The sequence below is a fragment of the Haliaeetus albicilla genome, chromosome 9 (assembly GCF_947461875.1).
Source record: "Haliaeetus albicilla chromosome 9, bHalAlb1.1, whole genome shotgun sequence".
Lineage (NCBI taxonomy): Eukaryota > Metazoa > Chordata > Aves > Accipitriformes > Accipitridae > Haliaeetus > Haliaeetus albicilla.
Genome location: NC_091491.1, coordinates 27979702 through 27992396, shown reverse-complemented (window position 1 = coordinate 27992396; position 12695 = coordinate 27979702). Strand labels below are relative to the sequence as shown.

General features: G+C 39.7%; 1 protein-coding gene across 3 annotated transcripts in view; it reads left to right on the top strand.

Annotated features, from left to right (window-relative positions):
- PLOD2 (procollagen-lysine,2-oxoglutarate 5-dioxygenase 2) overlaps positions 1-12695 on the top strand; it is a 57879-nt gene that overhangs the window by 4452 nt on the left and 40732 nt on the right. The gene's annotated exons all lie outside the window — the stretch shown is intronic.

Below are 12695 nucleotides of genomic sequence, written 5' to 3'. Positions count from 1 at the left end.
ACTAACAGATTATTTCTCAAAGTTTTCTTTACGTTGGTGGCATATTCTGGAGAGTTATGATTTATGTCTGAGTTCTTGGCTTTTTCCCCTCACTGCTTACTTAAGCAAAAGTGACTCAAGCCTCTTCATGGGGAAGTGTTTAGTTGGTCTGTTGAATTAGCGCTGTTACATTGTGTAATCAAAACCAGTATCTTTCCATTTGTGTATTGCTGCTAGTCTGAAATGTAAATTACTTGACATGCTGCTCAGGTCAATTCCCTTGTCATGAAGAGTAAGTATGGTCACAATAAGGGCATTTTTGGTTTCATTTATAATGTCAGTTTTATAGTTTTTGAGGGATCAGTTGCAAGGCAAACAAGTTTGAAAGTGAAGGATATTTTTGTTCCCGCTTAATTTAAAAATAGAGTGTGGTTCTCTCCAGCACAAAACACAACTTGACCAAACAGATCAGTAGCAGGAATGTGTCTGTATGTGTGGGAATGTTGTAGCTCTAGAGAATAAATTGACACTTAATCGTCAAGGAATACGTGCTTGCAAGCACAGCCTGACACCACAAGTGGCTTTACGTGGTTTGATAGAACTGCTTCTGTAGTATTTCCTTAAGATGAATTCAGTTTTCAAAATATGGATGATACTGGTCATGAGGAGACTACATATGTAAGGTCACCGTTTCATCCCAGATTTCTTTTTTTCCAGGAGCTAGAATTCCTTTTACAATTTGTAGTAGAAGGAAAAACAAACAAATGACAAGTCCACTAAAGAAACAGAGTAAATCTTCTATTTGATCATCAGAGTAATCTGGCTTCTTCATGTTCTCAGTGTATGTGCATGCCTGTGTGCCTTTTTTCATATAATAAAATACTGGTTCCAACTGAGCACTGAGACTGCAGAAACTTAGGTACCTACTAATTGTTGAAATATTTAGATTATTGACAAATTATACAGTTGACATATTTGATCATTTCATTCTGTCTCTGCTTGAACCAAAATTAAAGATACTGTGGATTACTGTATAATTTCTTTTAAAACACATGACTATTTTTATAATGGAGTACAAAGTAATTACAGACCAGTTTCCTTAATAGTTTAAGGCTAAACAGTGGAACTCTGCCTTGGCTTAAAACATTACATTCAAATTTATAGGACAATTCTGAAGAACCCCACTTTATTTTAGTGGTTGGCTCACCAGTTCTTATGGTCTGCCCTTTGAAAGTATTCCAGGGTTCCTTCTTAGACAAGTGGCAAATCTGTTGGTCCACCATGGATTTTCTTAGATGTGGAGGAATAAAGGGTGGGGGTGGGGAGTACTTTTTGATGGTAGCACTGATTCTTGCAAAGTAACCGCAAGTATATTTTTAAAGCTGACGTTTGCATTAATTACAAATACTACATATAAACTGTAAGTAAAAAAGACAGAAAAATGCTGAACAAAAATAGGTTTGGCATTTAAGTGCCATTCCTCTGAGAATTAATTCTGTACCTGTGGGTATAAGTGTTAATGTACTGAATGAGCCCATTAGGGGTTCTTGCTGAAATCAGCTGTGCAGAAAATAATCAGTATCTGATAGATTTGCTTTTGTAATTTTTTTACTTTTTTCTGAAAAAAAAAAAAAAAAAAGGATTGTTTAGTTTTGTAGTTCACATGAAACTTTAATACAGCAAAAGTCTTTTGTTAGGCTGTCCTCGTAAACAGTTTACTAATTCTATTTTAGATCACTCTAAAGCAATTGTACACATGTTAGTATCAGGACCAGGCCCATAAATTCAATAACTGAAGTTGCTGGGTCAAGTTTTTGATGTTAAAAGCATGTTTAAATATGTCATACGTGACATGTCATGGTGTCATGTGTCAGAAGTAGGACAGATGTTTTTGGTGCTCTTTCATGATTTGAAGGACTGAGTTGTTCGAGGCAGGGCACCACCTGTATCTCACAACTGTGGAGTTAAAGTTGCTTGTTCACACAGAAAAGGGGTCTTTGAAAAGTATGTTTTTTTCTCTTTCCAGGGTTGCATGGCCTGTGTTTCTGTTTGCAGAATTTTACATGTCCAGTATCTGGATGTAGGGCCAGATGTGAAGCTGTAGGGCATCTTTTTCAAATGAACTGACTAATCGGGGTGGTAGCGTTCACTGACAACAGGAACCACAGCGCAGGCATGAAGGAGAGTTACGTGTCTTCGGGATGGCTCAAGTCCCAGTTCCAATTTCTCTCTCTTTTTTAAAAAATTTTTATTTTTTAAGCAAAGACTAGTCTAAGGAGAAACTGTTGCAGATCTTAACTGCTGAGTTTCATTGATGGATTGATTAGCTTCGGAGAATGGACTTTAACAATGCCTGGTGCTGTGTGTGACTGCTTCTGTTTAAACAGCTGGATTTGCTAAACAAGGGCTTAAGAAGAAGCATGCTCTTCTCTAGATGCATGTTTATGAGAGACAGTGAGGGCAAGGCTACGAAAAGGCAGAAGCTGAGTAAACTTTCTCACTTAGACAGCTGATGTTAATTGTGTCCTGCTCTCAGCTGCACAGCCCCGTTGACAGTTTATAGCAGGGTGATCCAGTCGGCATGTTCAAGCAAGACCCAGCCTGTGCCATGACTCCATCCACTTTCACTCAAGAAGATTTTTGTGGTTTGATTGCTATCTGGGCACTAATAAACAGCTGTAACCTATCTGTTCCCTGCTTGTCAGGAAGTTAGGCAGCTCTTATTGGAGGAGTTGCTTCATGCATGGCAATGATGTAATTTACAAACAGTTGATTCTAATTTTTTTCTTATCTGGGAGCTAAGGAACGTGTCTTTGCTTTACTGCAGAATAACTGATTCAGTAAACAGGGTCTCATCCAAGTCCATTGAAGCTGATGGAAAAACTACTGCTGTTTGTATCTGGTTTTGTTCAGCTAGAAAATGAGGAAATCTTGCATTACAATGAATGCGAGCCTGAGCACCGGCCACCGCTGCACCCGGGACTGACACGGTTGATTGATGAGTGCACATACAGGTCTTAATGAGCTCTTGTTGACCGTATATTCAATACGACTAAATTAAAAGAAAGTAAATTAAGAGCGGAGACAGAATCAGCTTTCAAATGTTTTCTGAAATCAGTTGTGTATTAATACTGGGAGTAATCACTGATCTTTGTCTGAAAGTGTATGTATGCATATATAGATATACAGAAAAATAGTTACAGAGATACAGTCTGTGGGTGGTGTTTTTTTAATTTTTTAAAATTTTTTTAGAACTGGATCTATTCAACAGTTGATCATTTCCATGTAAACATTTTAGATGCTGTATGTATGTGACATCAGAAATGATGTGATAAAAGATAGGCAGTAAGCAGCAGCTCAGCAGGCTTGCTGTTTTGAGTCAGTATGCATGGAAGAGGGAAATGCCTGTTTGCATCCCAGTGGGTTGTGAATTAAAGCATGAGAGACTTTCTTTGCATGAGAAATCTTCAGTGTTTTCATAACAAACCTTAGATTCTGAAATGCACAGTTGCTGTAGCACTGTTCACTTCTTCGTAAATGGATGTAGATTGCAGATGGTGTTTAACAATTATGGGACTCTTGAATGATAAGTCTCTTTCTAAGTCTTGGAAAACCAGTTTGGATTCAGTTAGTAGAAAAGAAAAAAAATAAAAAGAAGAAAATTTTAGTGTCCTGTCCAGGGGCTGTGTGTTAGCAAGTGCTAATCTAGCATAAATTCTATAATATGAGAAAATTCAGAGCAGCTCTTGCTTAATATAAGCGTGCATTTCTGCTAACTTTCTAGCTGCTTTGTTCCTCTAAAACACATGAGAAGAGGGAGAACTGTGTAAGAGGCAACACTTACAGTGGCTAAGGAAGTTGCAACAGTACCAGCTATTCAAAAGTAACTGAAACTGGGCAATTATACATTCTATATTTCTTTCCCTAGACAGCTTCTGAAAACTTTCTACCTTTACTAGTCCTGTTCCCTGGCTCGGGACAGTGTTGGGAATTTTGATACCAATAGCTATTGCTCTGTAACTTCAGCAAGGTCCACAAATAACCTGGAGGAGCACGGGAAGGATTATCCATGGACAGCCCATGCATTGAGTGATCCCTGATAATCATAAATGCCAATTGTGGTCATAAACTATTTGCAACAGGATCAGGTGGTAGCAGAGATGATACCTCTGTATCTACATTAGTTCTGCAATAACTATGCTTATACCATCAAAAGACAGACATCTATTTACTTTGTTTTAATTTGTCTGGTTTAAAGTGGAGAAGGTATATGTCTGCTAACAGCTAGCCAAGAAGACTCTCATACTTTTTTGGAAATGACATAATGTTTGTGCTGCTCTTTGTATTTTGCAATAATTCATATATGTATTGAAGTGCAGTGATTAAGAGGAGGGTTGTGATCCAGAGGAAAACAGACCAAACTTGCAAAGAGGTCTGTGCAGAAAGGTCTGCTTCTTCAAAATCAGGCCTTTAAGATTTATTTGAAGCATTGGTTCTTAGAAATCCATCTCTCTCACACAAGAATGTGCGTTGGTGTAGGAAATCAGTATGTACTATGTGTTTGGCAACCCATGACTGTTCTTAACCTGCTATCTGTTAATTCTAATTTAATCTTTTATTTTAAATCTTACTTTCTAACCTTTCATGAGTTTTTCAAGGATATTTTGTCTCGCCTTCAAGGATACTTTTTAACAGGAATCCAAGCATGCTATTAAATTGCAGAGGATCCAGTCTTACAAGGTGATCATGGCTGTGGTTAATGGACTTTGAAACCAGCCTGCCTCTCTGGGAAGCAGTAAACTGTGGGATGAGTGGAAGCATGCAGCAAAGTGTACTGTGTGGAACAGAAGTTGACTGTATAATATAAAGATCAGGTTAAAAAAATCCCAGAACTTCCAAATATGAAGTAGTATTGTTTATGCACCAGTTGTCTTTCCCCCTCCTGGAGTGTAATGCACATTTCTTTCGTGAGAAAAGAAGATGACTATCTTTGCTATTTCAGCACATTGTCATGTTTCTAAAGAATCCTGGGGGAAAATAAACAGCTGTCGGGTGGCTCTGTCTTTTCCCTCTTTATGCCAAAAATTTTATTTTACCAGAAATTATTCTTTTTGCCTTACTACTTTCTTTGACCGTATGTATATCATACAGACTGACACTGGTAGATATATATGTTTAAAATTTGTTTTTTTTCACGTTGTGTACTTAAGATCTTTGTTTGCTGCTGGATTACATTAACCTAGTATATGTATGTAGGTATAACTTACAATCTTGATTATGTTGTATATGATGGGTTTCTCCTGTCTTCAGCTGTTTGACATCTTTTCAGAGTATGCCGGTTTGCAAAAGCTTTATTTGATGTAGAATCTTAAGTTTAGGCAGTAACTGCTATTTATAGGGGAAAAAAAAAAATTTCTTTTTGAGGAGTCTAATATTGCCTTCTTGAATGATAAGTGGAAGATTATATTTTGCTAAAAATCTGGATTTTGAAAGTGCTCTTTGATATTTCAACTTTTTAGTTGGCTTAATAGTTCTTTGGTTTTTGAACATATGGTCTGAGTCCCTATAAATAGGAAAGGGAAGTTGCTGTTGGTACCATCGGTGACCCTCTAGCTATCTGCAGAGCTTCAACAGGGCTTGGAAGGATATGGATGAATTGGTTTTAGTAAAGTCATCAAAACTGCATGGGAAGAGAATTGGTTATCATGATTGTATTGACTCCATACAGTATTGTGTAGCCCAATGATCCATTTCAGTTTTTTGCATGCTTTGTTTACTATTGTGGGCTTAAACCTCGTGCCGCATTCTCTTTAAAAGCTCTTACACTGTTTTGCAATTAATTGGGAACTCAGACTGTTACGTTATTCAGTTTTATGGAGGAAACAGCAACTGAGCCTCTAAATAAGATATTTTCCAACAGGCTTTATATCAGCCATCTTTTTTGATCTCAGTAAGTTTTGTCTTGTTCAGAAGATATTGTAGAGTATTTTACATTTTCCAGGATATCTTCCAGCAATATAACTCACCTGTTAGAAAAATTATGGGAGATTAGTTGTATAGCGACACTGTATTCATAAATAGTGTTTAAAGTTTTATTCTTCCAAAATTAACCAGTTTTATCATGAAGTTATGAGCAGCTCTAGATCTTGAATCCCAGTTATGGATCATGCCTTCACGTACTGTAAGCTGACCTGCACACAGCTCAGCCTGCACTATTATCCTTTTATTTGATAACTCAAACGTGTTGTACTCAATAGCTTATCAGGGCAATGATATTAAAACAGCATGTTCTCCAAACAGGGCTGGTGACATGCTGGAAAGCACCCACCAGGAGCTTCTGGTGTGCAAGCAGCTATGCTGAGGGCAGAGCTGAGGACTGTGATTTCTCTTCCAGGCACAGAAATATTCCCCTTTTAGGGGAACAGAGTGGCAAGGAAACTGCTAGTTACGTTTTGTTTCTAACTTGAACTACTGTAAAAGACTCAGAACATGGATTTTGTTGATGGACTATGTGCTTTAGGTGAGGTGCATAAGGAAGGGAAGTAGAACTTGTTGAGGACAATTCCTCTAGTTGACCTTCCCATTACTGGCTGAGTACAGAAGTTGGAAGTGAAAGTAGCAAGTCAGGACTCATAAATTGGAGAAGATTATACATGGGGGTAGGTTGCCTGCCTTGGAAATAAACAGGCATACTGAAAACTTAACCAAACAGCTTTTTCCCCCCTTTTATTTTCTTTCTTTTTTTCAACAGTTGATCTATGGAAACAATAAATAGTAGCAGAAATGCAATCAGAAGTCTGCAGTTAGTTGGGGCTGTTCACTGCCACTCTGACAGCTACTTCTCAGTTCAGCTTGCTCTGGAAGTGTGATGAGAGGAGTCCAGGCTGAAAACACTTTTTCAGTTGTGTTGTGCTTTAGTACATCTCTCCAGTGATGGAGAAGCATGCTCCTATGTGGTGTAAAGGCAAGCTAAATCCAGTCTGTGGGTTGGTTGTTTTTTTGTTTGTTGGTGGGTTTTTTTGTTTGTTTGTTTTTGTGGGAAACTGTACCATTGGTCTCCCACATCTCCAGAGATGTAGGAGACCTAATAAAACTATGTAATTATGCCTATTATTATTATTAATGGGCTTGGATGTGTCCATGTGCCTCTTCCAGGTATCCATCTCATCCATCTTCTCTTCCAGGTGTCTGCCCAGCATATGTCTTAGATTAAGATTGTGCAGATCACTGCCAAGGTTACCACTTGACCTTTCTTTGGCAGCGTGTATGTATTTTTTTTAATTTTTTTTTTTATTAAATCCACAGAGGTGTTCCTAGTATGCTTCCAGTTCCCAAGCTTCTTCCATGATCTCTAGCAATTTGTTTATTTGCTTGCTGGAAACCTTTGGTGAATTATTTTGCAATTGTACATCTCTTTGCTAATTTAACGGAGAGGTTGATGCACAGTTGTTACTCTGTTGAGCAGTTCTGGGTGGGATGTAATCTGCAAATGGGAAAGTAGACTGTGTTTTATGTAGACACTAGAACATGGATAAAACTGTATTCTAGGAACCAAACATCATTTGTTTACCATTATAAGCCACTGGTTTTAAAGATAGAGATAGATTTTAATGGCATAATCTGGTACCACGCACAGATGTCCTTTGATCTTACAGCTCACTCCTACTCCAGAGAAGTGCACGGTACTTGAATCCAAGGACTAAATGTCAGCTCCCATGTGGCTGTGAGCAATATCCTCAGTTTTGGCTGCTCTGAAGCTACTGTACTAGTACCCACAACCCCTGGTAGAAATTATGTAGTAATCTCTGTCAATGTTCATTCAAGATAAATAAGAACCACGTGGGTGTGCGAGGAATGACTGCAGTTCTTTGCGTGCTTCTTTGCCAAAGTACAAGGAGAGAGGTCACTGCTACTTAAAGCACTCCTGCCATGGCAATTCCTGGCTGAGACCTTGCCAGGCAATTCACTGAAGACAAAGGCTCTGGTTTATAGTTCTTATTTCTGGAAATAAATATTTATAATACTGTCAGATCCCTGATGATAGCAGCACAAAAGATTGAGTAAAAGAGTGAGATATTTTGATAAACTTCCACTGGATTTCCTAATACACTGCATGTGCTCTCTATGCAGTGTTGTTTTTCACAACTCGAGTGTTGAAGGGTTTCCTCATTTGCATGTAAAAATGGATTCTGTTTGTTACTGGATATACTTGTCTTGGCCAAATGCGTGCTCTCTCAGGCTTGTTTTCGAAACAGAGCACCTGTTTTGTGAATGTAACTATCGGAAAGCTGTCTGGAATAATTGCACTCTAGTAACTTCAGCACCCTCAAACATGGCATGAAGCTCTATAGAGATTTTTTTTTTCATGCCTTCCTGTTGAACTTCAGTATAGGGTTTGCATTTCCTTTTTACACAAACTGACTTCACTTGTGGAAATAAATGCCAAGTTTGGTAATCCCCTCCAGTGACTGCCAAGATGCCTCAGGCAGGCTGCGTGCCAGGGGAGCCCAGCCCTGCCGGGCAGCCCGTGCCCTCTGCGGCGTCCCAGAACCCTGCAAGTGTGGAGGGCTGCGACCGCCTGCTGTGTGCTTGGTTTTGTATATGTTTGCAGCTTGAGGATGTTGTTACTCTTTGTTGGAAAATATTACTGAGCGTGTGTTTGTCCCCTCGTGTGAGGGGGATAGTCAGATTTAAGAAACTGGATAGCTCAAGTCTATATGGAAGACCATACGGCAGAGCTCCTTAGGGTAGACGTGTAGGTGGAGGGCAGAGCAGAGCAGGGGTTTGTGCCAAAGCGGCTGGTGAAGCAGGAAGTGTCTAGCTGCTGCTAGAATTCATCATGGGGGTTTTGCAAAGACTGAGAATTTTGCGGCTCGCTGGCTGGGGAGTGCTGGGTCACAGTGGTAACTTGGGGTCTGAGTAATTGGAGACAGCTTTCTGCTGCTACGCCTAGGTCTTCATTGCGCAATTGGAGCCCTAAGAGCCGGCACAGCGATGCTGCTGGGGACTCTGGACCAGTCACTCAACCTCTCGGGGCGACATTTGCATGTGACTCAGCCTGTGGTAAAGGCTCTGGTGCCGCATTGAACCTCTGCACTGGCAGGGCTCTTCGTGGTACCAAACCTGCTCCGCACAGCAGGGACCCTGTGGGTGGCTGCAGCTAAAATTGATGTAGCTGAGCACATCCTGAAATGGAAATGGCGCTTGGATAAACTTACTCCCCTGGGATCTGTGTTGTACTTGCACATTGACACTCCGGCGAGCTCGTGAAAGTCACTTTGTATTTGCGTTACTAGACACAAATGGGACAGGTGTTCTAAGAGATTGTTGTACCTAAATGTAGCAAATGAGGAGTAGATTTTTCAAAGTGAATGAAGTTAAAAGCTTAAAAAGAAATCAGCAGAAGTACTTGGTGGTCAGAAGCATTCTCTTCACTCACTTCGATGGGAAGAAACAAGTATCTCCCATGCTACACTTAGTGGAACTCTGCCAGGAAAATTGGTGCAAGTCGCCACTTACATCTAAATAAAGTCACAGCAGCCTACGGGAGTAACATTAATATTTTTGTAATGTCTTAATAGCTAGAAGAGAATGGTGCTGCTTTCCTCATTTGATTAATAATACCCTCTGTAATGTGCCAAGGTAGCTATCATTTAATGCACTTTGCATTGTCTGTCCATACACACTATAGACAGAAAAAAAAGCATGTTTCTCTGCTCTTTGGTCAGACACAGATTACTTTAAAACAAACAAACAAACAACCCACAAAAAAGAAACAAACCCCAAACAAACAACTTCCCCCCCCCCCCAAAAAAAACCAACCCCAAACAACCCCACCCCAACAAAGACTAAGAAGTCTATAAAGAAACTATAATTCTAAATGGACTCTAAATGCTATAATTACACTTCTGCTGCACTTAAAAATTATTTAAGTACCACATGCACCTAAAATTCTGTGGTGCAGCAGAGACATGGAAATAAAGCCTTTTAAACCTCTTCATCTGTAATTTAAAAAAACTGACCATTGGCACGTATGCTAAAAAGAAAACATTTCCAATGTGAATAATACCTTTATAAAAACAGCTTCCTGTTGTTCTGTGACTGTTTGCAAACCTAACTCAGGTAGCCTACTTAGATTACTTCATTGGCTGTGAGTATAATACAGGTTCTTTTGCAGTTTCCTGTCAATATAAACTGCATTATTTGTCTGCTCAGCTTTCTCTGTTTTATATAGATTGGTTAAAATCCCTTATGATTTAGCACGTCATTCTCTTTCCTCCTATTCCATAGAACTCAAGTAACATATGAGGGCTCCATAGTGATTCTTGAAATACATGAACAATGTGTGGGTGGAATTATTGTGGGTTCCATTAAAAGAGAGTAGCAATATCTCATAAAGAACAGGAGATTATTTTTTGCTTCCCAAACTGTACTTGTACATTGATTTAATACTTTCTTTTACTTAGTGACTATGGGAGGAATCTGATGCCACCCACATTTTGTCATTTACATCATGTTGTCAAGTACAGATTTTTGAAATCCTTGCTGTTAGCATTCCTCAGGAAGGGGTAGGTGTGAAATATGTCTATTTGAAACCAAATTCCACGGTTATAGTCAGTGCTTGACTGGTCACCTAGGAAACTCTCAATAATGGATTCACTTGGCTTGGTGGTGCAGTCTGGTATGATCAGATTTTTTCCAGTTGCCTCTAATTTGAAAAGGCAGTGCTTGAACAAAAATTAATCATAACTTAATCTGTTCCATAGAGAAAAATCCTGTCCTCTGTCTTCAGTTCTGTTTTAGTCATAGTCTAAGATATGTTCTTTATTCATTCTGTGGTGACTCCTGTAGAATTACTTTAGATTGCATGACCTTTAGAATAAACGATTTTGAAGGTATTGAACCATTATTGCTGTGTTTGTCTGTGAGTCAGTGCATCTGTGAACGCATTGCACTGGAATCCTCTGTGGAGGTCCTCCTGCCATTGAGATGGACTCATGGGTTCTTCTGATTCTTGCCTACAAAAGGCTGCTAGCACTTAAGTGGGAAAAAGATGGAGCAATTAATCTGTGAAAACTGTCTTCCTAAAGTTTTTGGGTGTTCAAGTTGAGTTGATGGAAGCGTTTCAACTACTTCCAGTTTCTTCTTTGCTGTGTATTGTATTGCAGGAGTGTCAGTCTGGTTCAGTAGCGCCAGCAGTTAAAATCTTCACTGGGAGTGTTGAGGACAAGAAGCACTGCCCTCTTGTCGTGTGTCCCCCCCACCTCGCACCCCCCCAAAAATAATATCTATGGCAGGATGTGAGAGAAATATGCAAAATTGGGTGTAGTGGGGAGTACAGGTAGCGATGTTGTTTGTAGCTGAAGAATTTGGGCAGTGTCAGATAAAAACTGTATGAGCCCTGCTCAAGGCACAGAACATTGTTTTTTCTGGAGTAGGTACTGGGCACATGGTGCTGTCACTGCTTAAAGGTTACATCGGTTCAAGGAGTGACTAGGTAAGAGCAAGGTCATTAAGTGGACAGAGTGTTTTGGAATATACGGAAACCCCATCCAGGTCAGGAAAACCTGTAAACTGAGACTGGTAGAAAAAGCAGAAAAAGCGTCATATATGCTTGTCTTATCCTTGCTCTTCCTCATGTATGCTGTTATAGCTGCTGTTGAGGATGGACTAGTCAGACCACTGTCTGACCTGGTCGGAGTGTTCTTGGAAGTGACCTGTTGACTAGGGCTGAATCTAAGCCTTATTTCAGTGGAAAAAACATCAGTGGCTCCTGAGACTAGTCTCCATAGTTGGCCTGCTGTGGCTATTTTAGACAGACTTGAATTTCATTGGAACAAGTGTTTTTTTATGTTGCCCTGCAACATAATGCAGATTATGTTAAGATATGTCTCTGCTCCTACAGGTATTTTTGCTTGACTGAGCAGAGGTGTACTTGAAGTGCCCTGGTACTTGGCTCCAGAGCATCACATGAGTAACTTGCAAGGTGCATTTCTTCTACAAAGTGGGAAGCAGATCATCATCTTGTGTGTTAACTTTGCTGGTGTCAAATAAAACAAAATGGCAAGCGATGATTGATTTGAATACACTCAGGATGACATCTTGGGTGTCTGAGGGCTGCTAAGTCTGTGGTGGTGGACAAGGCTGAAGGGTTAATAGGAATGTTTTTCACAGCAGCCACTTCGAGCACAGTAACATGTGCTAGAAGATAAACCAAGAGGATATTTTTTGGGAAAGTGAAGCAACAACAGGCACTGTGTCTGGAATGCTCATTAGAGGCAATTAATTTTACTTTCTTGTAAGGATTGATCTCATGGGCTCTGTTTAGAGTGCAGCTGTTGCTTGAAGTCAGACCAAATTGAGGAACTGCAACGTGCTCTGGGATCCAGGCTGGTCTGATTAAATACTTGATGTTGGATAGAGGTACTGTCTTCCTCGTAGCTTTGAATTATGTACCTCGATTATGCAGCATGTTGCATAGGGTGCTGAATGTTGTTCAGTAGTTTAATCGGGAAGCTGTTTAGTGGGAATTCGTGGCCTCATTTGAACTATGTCAAAAGCCCTTCGATATGAAAAAGAAATTAGTTGCACAGTCATTTGCCTGCATGCAGTAAGAGGGCAAAATTAGCACTGCTATAATTTACAGAGGCTCTGAATAAAAAACCAAAACCCTTGCTCTTTTGTCTCAGCCCAAGGGCTTAAAAGCACTAAACGCT